At 33.2% G+C, this 10,542-nt stretch overlaps 1 protein-coding gene and 1 pseudogene across 1 annotated transcript in view; one reads left to right on the top strand and one right to left on the bottom strand.

Moving 5' to 3' along the window:
• BNC2 (basonuclin 2) overlaps positions 1-10,542 on the top strand; it is a 512,346-nt gene that overhangs the window by 67,081 nt on the left and 434,723 nt on the right. The gene's annotated exons all lie outside the window — the stretch shown is intronic.
• The window catches only part of LOC127545930 (60S ribosomal protein L17-like), a 39,673-nt pseudogene continuing 34,607 nt past the window's right edge, over positions 5,477-10,542 (bottom strand).

Raw genomic sequence — 10,542 nt, forward strand, 5'->3', positions numbered from 1 at the left:
TTGGGTTTTTTCCCATTTGGTTAGCCTCTTCCTGAGCTGGGCCCTTTGACTATTAATATCTTTAAAAAAGAGACTTTTACTGACTTTTTGTCATTCAGATCAAGTGAAGGTGCTAGACATCCTATAGGAGTGTGTTGCTCAGTATGCATGTCTTATGGGAACAATTTCCAAATGGTCTTATCCTCCTTTTCTGTAAAAGATTTTCTCCTAGATTTTATTTTTCCCATCCTCTGGTTCCCTTTTTCTTGTTCATGTCCTCTCATAGTGGGAATCCCTACTGTAGAAAACAGGGAGAGCAATACAGAGAAAACCATCTGATATATTTGGTTTACTTTGAGATCATAAGTTACCAGTGAATACCATTATCCCTTTGAGTGTTTTAGAAATGGTATGGAATGAAAAGACATTTGTAGATCCATATAGATTTTTGTGGTTTATTATGGTAAAAATCAATAAAGGATTAGAAATATTACAACATTGACTGGTCCCTAGGTTTTGCACAAGTGTGGAAAATTTGGTAACTTTTGTTAATTTTCACATTGGAACAAATTAGGTTTTTTCCTACTTCTACTCAAAAAATAAATGTTTGATTTTTTTTCCTTTTTAGGGCCAAGCTTTGTTTACTTTTTTCTTTTCTTTTTTTAAACTTATGTATGTTAGAGTGCTTTGCAAACTTTAAAGTGCTATAGAAAATCAATTATTATTGTCATTTTTATTATTATAGTATTTGATTAATTGACATTATTTCTCTTTTGCCATTAGAAATCTATTGTAGAGTCATAGATTCGGAGCTAGAAAGGGCAAGAGAGCTCATTTAATCCAAAACCTTCATGTTATAGATGAGGAAAAGGAGGTACAGAGTTTAAGTATTCATCATCATAAAGCTAGTAAGTGGCCGGTCTGACTTGAGTATAAGCCCATTTTTTCTCTTATTCCAAAGCCAGTATTATTTCCATTTTGCTACATTATTTCCTCTTTGCTGTCTGGCTTTTTTTTTTTTAATGGTATTTTAAAGAGATAGATAATTCATTTAGAAAGTTTTACTTATATGTTACATGTGTGTATGTTGGTATGCCTGCATTGCATATGTATATCCAAACTTATAGCACAAATAATACAGGATGATTTTATTTATTAAAGGATTCTTTGCTTTTTCCTGTTAGGAAAGAACACTTTTAAATATTGATTTTCCTAACATTTCAAAAATGTTATTTGATTCATATGCAAACAACAGTTCTATGAAACAAAGTATATACTTGTAACAAAAATGTACATTATTTCTATATTCCCACATTTTCCATCTTCCATGTTCTTTATGCCATATATATATATATATATATATATATATATATATATAGTAATACATTACTTGTTTTTTTTGCTTGAGCCCCCTTCACTCTCATAACAAGAGTGCCAAGAGCATCAAAAGTACGTAAGAAGAAGAAACAAATGGGATGAGAAAGCACTGTACACAATGGTCCCTGTGAGTACTCTTGGTTTCTAGCATATGTTGCTTAATCAGGAGAGGCAAATAAACCAAAGGTTTGTAGTGCAGGATATCTGGGAAAACTATGAAATCTTTGGGGAGAGTTTATTAGACAGAAATCTAGATTGTGACCCAGAAATGCTCTGAGGGGGAGTTCTTGAAAGTCAGCTGGGAGTGACATGAGAAACCTGTTTCTATACTACATTTATGTAGTAGTATTTTTAAGGAATACGATTGAGTATTCAAAATGAAGAGACACTATTTTGTATAAGTGCTTCACAATTAATATCTCAATCCATGTAGTATTTCCATCTCCCTCAATAATGACTTTTAGGAAAAAAAATTATAAAAGTAAATTTATGTATAATCATGTTGCTGTTAGTCTCTATCTTTCTAGAGTCAGGGTGGACCAAGGATCGATTTTCTGAAGTATTCCATTACGTTCCTCCCTCATTTTCATTCCTTACTTGAAGTGGGGAGAACATGGTAGTACCAATTTGGTATGAGCTTCATGTTTTTTTTACAGTGCTCTGAAATTTGAATGTTTTACTTATAATTATGAAAACATTACACCAAAAAGCATGTTGTTATGTAGTAAAGGTGATTGGCATCTTTAGGACAAAATCATTGGTGTTGAAGCCTTTTTAATTCTTTTAAACTGGACATCTTTGTGTACAGATTCAGAAACATACTTGCTGTTCCAGAACAATATCGACATAAGTTCTTCGAGAGTCATAAGAATAAAGTTAAGTTAAAGTTAAGTAAGTAAACTTAAAGAACTTAGGGAATTTTTGTGGACTGGCAAGTTTTCCTATCAGTTGATTTTTTTTTTTTTTTTGTCATAGCAACCTATAGAAGGCAAATTTTTAATATTCAGAAGGTCAGATGTTACTTTCATGAATGCCAAAGTATTTCCTGATATATATACTCTATTGTATTTAGGATTCTTCAAACAGTTGTAGATGAATTTTTCAATGTCTGATTTCAATCCAAGCAAGGTATTTTGAAAAGGAAATGGTTTCAACCTTTGCTGTTGTATTTCAATTCTAGGCAGAAGAAAACTTCTATTTATTAAATCCTCTGTTAGGAATATTTGTCACATATATTTAAAGGAAAACTGTTTAAGATGAAAAATATCATAAATGACTTTCCCTCTGTGCAAAGCAAACAAACACACCAAAAACCCTCCTGCATTCGTGCCTATAGGAATGACAGAGGTATGACAAACTGCAGGCAGGTGAGGCACACAGCAATGAGCCCACATCAGCACACCTGCACACAGAGCAGAGCTGCATCTGGAGCTGGCAGTTGGAGTTGCTTTTTTGCTGTTGTTGTTGTTGTTTGATGGGAAACCAGGACTCAGTTTGGAGTCTCCCCAGGAGGAAGAAAGAGAGTTGTAAACCAGGCAAAGGAAATTGTCTGCTTGCTTTGTCATTGTTTTGTAAAGAAAGGACCAAGGGTATGGCGAGGGTCAAGTGGCGGTCTCATCCAACATTCAGCATCCCTCTGAAGCCAACCAGGAATAACAGAGACTGCCGTTGTGATTTCTCCTTGCAGAGCTCCCTTCATCAGGCACGTGTGATCCACTGAGCCTTGTGACAGAGAGCCGGTGTCACTCGTCCGTCCTGTTACTGCAGAGCACTGGAGGCATAAGCCTTTCTAAAGCGTTTCTCTTCTCCCACTGGGCCACTCTTCACTCCTCTAAAGCAGCTCAGCAATATTTCTTGGCAGTTTAGGAAAGAAAACAAGGAAGAAAATCATAGGGCAGCAGGAGTCTTTGTAGGCAGATTGTTATCACTGAGCTGTGACTGTGATAAGGATTTTGTGTTACCTCTACCCCCTTTTTCTCATCTTTTCACCATACTTATTGTAGGTGAAGGAAAATTGTATGAAAGATAAGGACCAACCTCTTTAGATTGGAGGTGATACATTAGTGTGGATAATGCTAGTGCTCTTGCAACCTTGCAAAGGTGCTACAAAAGTTAAAAAAATTTTTTTATTAGATCCATTAGTCCTTTTTCCTTTTGCCATTTCCATAGGCACTAGTCCAATATGTTATTTGCTTGCATGGCTCTTACTATCATCATCAAGCTAAGCAAAAACTCTTTTACTTATATAGAATTCTTTGATGATCTTCCATGAAAATCAAAGAGAAATTGGACACATTAAATTCGTTTTTATCTTGCTTGATCTCTTTAAGATCAATCCTGCTGCCCGATTTTCATCATATATGTCCTGATTTCTTTTGGATTGTAGATGAGTGTTTGGTTTATTCCCTTTTTCCCGTTTTTCCTTTTCTACATAATATAGGAATAATTGGGAAGGAAAAAGATAAACATACAACTTCTATGAAAGTTGATCTATCTAGAGGTGTGTGCTGCGGGAAAGAAGAGTTGTTTTACAAAACAACTTGCTTTACAAAAGGAGCTACTTTGAATAGAATTTCCTTAGGACAAAAATAGATAAATGATTGAGGGGGTGGGTGATCTATTTTTATAATAAACTTGTTTCCTCATTCAATTCTATTGTCATTTTTGAGGTGGACTTAGGAAAATGTATAGTAGAAATGTAAATAAGAATATATGTCATTTAGAGCTTTTACATATATTATTTAATCTTGTCATCAAAACCTGGTTTTGTGATAGGCATTTACAGGTGTTATCCCCATTTTGTAGCTCCAAGAACAGAGACTCTGAGGAGTTAAATGACTTTTAAAACTGTGGGTCTTTCATCTTTTAAGGGTCAGAGTCCATATCAGAACCTTTGAACCCTTTTTTCCTTATTCTACAGGCAGCATTCTGTATATTGTATCACAAACTTTCTAATTAAAGTTCACTTTATAAAGATAAAACAATTCTGAAATTAGAATGTGAATCAATGGAAAATAATATGATTTACCAAGATTTGATTTATAGCAAGGTATAATTTTTCCAATATCTCCTGGACAAAACATAGTATCTATGCTTCTTGTAATTTCTTGAAATGATATCTGGCTGATTATATATTATTACCATAGTTATAGAAATGCAGATTCTCATGGCATCCCTATGAGACAGAGGAGGAGCAGAGTATTATGGAATATCCTAACTGTTACTTCCTATATAGGGTAGATAGAGGACTTGAAACAAGTTTAAAAATTTCCTGAGTGGGGCCAGATGCATGAAGCAGATATTTTTCATGGAACATTTAGGGTAGAAGTTCAGCAGGTGCACTGGATGGACCTATTGAAAACTAGTGCGAAAACAACGTATGTTTGTTTAGGTGAGTCAGTGATAGAGGCCAAAAAAAATGGGGGGATTATTATGACTCCCCATCTAAAGTTGCATTCCTAAGATTCAGTTGTCCCCCCAAAATGAAGGCATTTAAAACTGGGTTTTCCTTTCAATGTATTATTTGTATTATTATTATTTTTTAATAGTCATAGTTATATGCCCTGAGTGATAGTTAATACTCAGGAGGATGTCTGAAAAGATCAACAGAGAAGAAAACATAAAGCCAGGGTCTAGCATTTGGTTCTTCTCATTGTCAAGGATACTTCATCTGGGATAGCTATCCTTTCTAGTCCAACTGTAAAGGTACTAGGATGTTAAATTTCTTTTTTATTGTGAACTCGACAGACATTAACAAATTAGAACATTTCAATATGCACAGAACTGTAGAAAAAAACTTATTGAATATATGAAATTGTAAACATTTCATCAGATTGTTACTTTTAAAGTGTGCCAAATTCAACATGATTGTAAGAAAAAACACTTGTATTATTTTCCTTCTAAATCTTCTGCTATCTTATGTATATTTTAAGAGTATTTTATTGACTCCTCTCATATCTTTCTCCATCACTCTTAATCCCCACTGTATCTCAAACAAATTCATACATTGCTTATGGTTGAAACTGTTCATCTCATTATCTACCTCTTTGGCAAGATGAGAGGTTTACTTTAATATCAGTGTTCTGGAGTAATTATTGGTAAATGAATTTTTTTAAATATTTCATTTCTCTTTCATTTGCACTGTCATATTTACTCCAATAAATGCCATAAGCTTTTGGTTCTTCAGTTTCTTTTGGGATACCTTTTTCTTTTGAACAACCTTCTCTTCTGGTTTAGTTTGTTCTTCTCAGTAAGTATCATCTCATAGCAAGGAGAACTCATGTATGGGTTGATTCTACCATGAGCCCTCTAAGTACACCATAGCATTTTGGAAGCCTTATTAATCTGAATATGCTCAATTAGAAGAGAATCCACATCCAAATCCTTCGGGTTCTGTATTACTTTCTGCATTTTTAAACCTATGCAGCAAGAATTCAGCACTTGTTTGGGGCTACCAACCCTGTGTCCAATCCCATTGTTTAGCCTGAGCACATTGGCCAACTCCACCATTATATTGGTGGAAGGAAACACATTGTTTCTTAAATGTGACGTCTTTCAGATACTTGGTAGCTTTTTGGATATGCTTGCCCTTGATAACTTGAGCTGTTTCACTGTCGATTTTTTTACTTGATATTTTCTGTATGGGTAATTCCTTTCTCTAATTCCATTATTTTTGTCATTTTAAAGGTCCTCTCATATGCCATAATTTGATGATGAACACTCATTTTGTTTCTGGTTCAATGCTCCAGCAAAAAAAAATGCTATGATAAGAATATCATAGCCATTCCCCAATTGATAAATGGTCAGAGGATATAAATAGATAATTTTCAGATGAAGAAATTAAAACCATTTCTAGTCATATGAAAAAATGCTCCAAATTACTGTTGTTTAGAGAAATGCAAATTAAGACGAGTCTGAGGTCCCACTTCATACCTCTCAGATTGGTTAAGATGTCAGAAAAAGATCATAATAAATGTTGGAGGGGATGTGGGAAAACTGGAACATTGATACATTGTTGGTGGAATTGTGAACTGATTTAATCATTCTGGAGAGAAATTTGGAACTATGTCCAAAGCACTATCTATGTATACCCATTGATTCAGCTGTGTCTGTACTGAGTCTGTATATTAAAGAGCCCATAAAAAGGGGAAAATGTCTCACATATGCAAAGCTGTTTGTAATAACTCTTTTTGTAGTGGCAAGGAACTAGAAACTGAGTGGATGTCCATCAAATAGGGAATGGCTGAATAAGTTATAGTATATGAATGTTATGGAATATTATTGTCCCATAAGAAACTTTCAGCAGGATGATTTCAGAGAGGCCTGGAGAGACTTAACATGAACAGATGCTGAGTAAAGTGAATAGAACCAAGGAGACAGTGTACACAGCAACAACAAGAATATGTGATAATCAATTGTGATGGACTTGCTTCTTTTCAACAATGAGCTGATTCAAGGCAAATCCAATAAACTTGTTTTGGAAGGAGCCATCTCATTCCAGAGAGAGGACTATGGAGACCAAATGTGGATCACAACTTAGTAGTTTCACCTTTGTTGTAACTATTGTTGTTTGCTTGCTTGTTTTTTCTTTATCATTTCTCTCCCTTTTGATCTGATTTTTCTTGCACAGCATGATAAATGTGGAAATATGTTTAAAAGAATTACACATGTTTAACATATATTGGATTACTTGCTGTCAGGGATAGGGAGAAGATGGGCAGGAAGTGAGAAAAATTAAATATTGAGAGGAAAAAATGCTGTGATAGGTTTTGTATATCTGTACATCTTTTCTTTTTATATTTGTCCTCTTTGAGGTATATAGTAGCATCTCTGAGTCAAAAAATAATTTGTATTATTGTTTTTAAGAAAGAATTGAGAACCAGAGAATTTAAAAATCAAGCACAGCTATCCAGATTAATTTGAACAGTGACATTAATGAGTAAAATACTGTAAGAAGTGTCACAGAAACAAAAATTATAAAAGATTCTTTGGAAGATAGAATAATAGTTAACCTGTCTCTTGAGTTTCTGACTATTAATTCATTAATGTCAAGAGTGGCCTAATATAAAATGCTCACCATAGAATATTCACCATTCTGATGGAAGAAATCTATTACTGAGCCCAAGATGAAGAAGACTTCATTATAGATTACCAAGCCTTGAGACATTGAAGTACCTCCTCAATAAAGCCATATCCTTTCCCCCATGAGGTAAATTGTAAGCCTTTTCAAGGCATGGACTGCGTTATTCTTTATCCTTTGTATTTTTGCAACCTAACACAGTATCTCATTTTTAATAAGTGCTTCAACACATGTTTTTAGAATAAAAGAATCGTGGAGCTGGTTACTGGAAAAGAGTGAATACACTAGTAATTTCACTCATTGCCACAAAAATGATGGGTAAAGGTTTTAGTTTGTGTAATGTTGATGACCTAAAATTATTATATAATTCCATTAAAAAGAGGGACAAAACCCATTGTTATACAAAAGTTAGAAGCATAAGGATATTGCCCTAGAAAAGTTGTAAGCATCCAGGGTCCCAATAGTGACCCTTTCAGCTCTATAATCTTTTTTTGACAGTTGCCAAAGGATTTATTCCCCAAAAGCCTTTCAACATATCAACTTTAGAGATTATATTCTGAGCTTGAAAATCTAAAAATTTGTAGGGGGAGGATGACACAATTCTCATTTTTCAATTATTTGAAGAATTATCATTGAGGAAGTGTGATTAGACTTATTCTGCTTAGTTTGAGAGGGCAGAAGCAGTTGTGAATAGAAATTGCATGTAAACTATATAAAGAAGAACAACTAATACAACTGTGCTAGGATGAAATGGGTTGACTTGGTAAGTGGAGTATATCCATTGATCACTTGTGTGCCTTCTTTCAGCAGGGTTTACTTCATCTGATTGTACCTAGACTTTGATGGTCATTTCCAACTTTTTAAATTCTTGGATTCTATGGTTAAGTTTTATGTAATAACAAACTTTATTACATCACTGTGTGTGTGGAGGAGAGGATTTTTATCCTTCATATAACTGAGTCTGTGATATATCAAAGTACTTTATAAGAGAATTTTTGTCTTTTTTTTCTTTCTTTTTTTTTTTTTTTTAATATTGCCATTTGCTTTTGGCTTTCCCACTGGTCCTTTAGTTGTCTGTGTATAGTTTTTGATGTGTCAAGGCAGAAACATTAAACATGTCCTTCAGTCCTATCTTATTACAGCTGTCAATAGTAACGTCATGCAGGAACATGAAATAAATTGGTTAGTTAAATACAATATTAAAGGCTTTTTCTTTCCCAGAGAAACCGAATCCTTTTTTTTTTTTTTTTTAAGAGTGTTTGCTAACATTTTACCCCCACACCTCCAAATAGCAAAATGTGGTAAAAGGAATTTGTGGTACCAAAATGAAAATAGGGGTTGATTAGTCTTACAGAAGAAAATTCAATGTAATATTTTCTTTATATTTCTATGTTTTCAATCACTACTTTATCAATATTTTCCCTGTGTATCTTCTTAAATTCCTGAGTTTGAATATCAAGAATTTATCTTAAAATTTTAATTTTCAACTGCCAAACATTCTAAAATTGTTGCTTTCACCTGTAGGCATTCAGTTTGCATTTAAAAAAAATATTATTGAGTTATATCCTTAGACAATTCTTCCTTTACTTTTCATCTCTCCTTTTTTCAGACGTGAAATATTTACCCAGATATTAAACTGCTTATTTTACCACATCTTTAATTGAACCTTTTTGAATAAAAAATCCATAATTCTGCCATACATTGACTAATAAAAATATCAATCATTTTGTTATATGAAACATATTCAAAAATGGCTTTTGAGCGGAGTCTACTCTCTATTAATATCATTAGTTGTCAGTATTTTCCTTTCTTTTCAATTCATTCATTCCATGAATATTTGAGAAACTAAATGCACACAATCTTTGACCTAGATAGTCTCACTTCTAGGTCTGTGCCCCAAATGAAGTTTCTAAAATGCAACACTTTTTTTCTTGTACCAGAGCATTTGAAACAAAGTAGATGCTCATTAGTTGGGTAATGGCTTAAAAAAATTCTTGCAAGGAATTAAATAAAATATTTTGTTGTAAGAAATAACAAATATGAAAATTTCAGAGAAACATGAACTGATCCAGAGAGAATTAAACAGAACCAGGAAAACAATGATTACAGTATAAGGGCCAAGAACAATAAAACATACCTAAATACTTTTTAATTGTAATGCCTAAAATTCACCTTAGGATTGAAAAAATGTACTTCTCTAAGTTTTTTGCATAAGTGGGGAATTTTGAATGTGGAATGTTGTGTAAAATATTAAATGTAGCAAATGTATTGATTATTTTTTGTTGAACTGTTTTTTGTTTTCTTTCTTTTATGACTACTGAAAGGAAAGGCTTGTTAAGTAGGGGGCAAGGAAAGAATATACTTAGAAAGAAAGGTTAAAAATAGTTTAAAAGTAAGCACCAATAAATTTTAAAAATAATTTTTGCTGCCTTTTAATATTGTACTGCTACCTATTATTGATGCAGTTCAATTCTAAGAGCATTTATTAAGTATCTTAAGTGTGATGCTTTTCAAACCTATTTCTTCCTTTAAGAAACATTCATTCAATTAGGGTATAAATATGTAAATAGATAAATGAATTTAGCCTTTCTTGAGGGAACTTTGAGGAAAGGCTTCCTCCCTCAACTTTCATCAAGGAAGATACTAAGGATTCTAAGAGGTAAGGTGAGGAAGAATTGTGTTTCATACATTAGGAAAGGCATGGAGGTAGATGAAAACGACAAGTTCAGGAAATTCCTGGTTGGCCAATTTAGCTAAAAGGCAGAATATGTATTAAAGGAAGTAATTGTGAAATGTCTGGAAATGTAAACTGGGGCCATGTTGTAGAAGGTTGGAAGAAGAATTGAAACCCTTCATTCTCCCTCGGAATGATTTAAGATCAAGATAAAGACCATGGTAACTAGGTCTTTTTTTTTAGCAGGAGGTTTTTTTTTTTTTTTTTTTTTTTAAACATCAGCAGGAGATGCTGCTTTTTGATATAACTTTGTAATATAGCAATTTTTATAACACAGGCATCTCAAATAAGACTTCCTAAATGGTGATTATTGTCAGATGCCTGATAAAACTTAGAATTAAAAAAGGGATGATTTTTTTTTTAAAACATATTT

Source organism: Antechinus flavipes, chromosome 1 (genome assembly GCF_016432865.1).
Source record: "Antechinus flavipes isolate AdamAnt ecotype Samford, QLD, Australia chromosome 1, AdamAnt_v2, whole genome shotgun sequence".
Taxonomy (NCBI): Eukaryota; Metazoa; Chordata; class Mammalia; order Dasyuromorphia; family Dasyuridae; genus Antechinus; species Antechinus flavipes.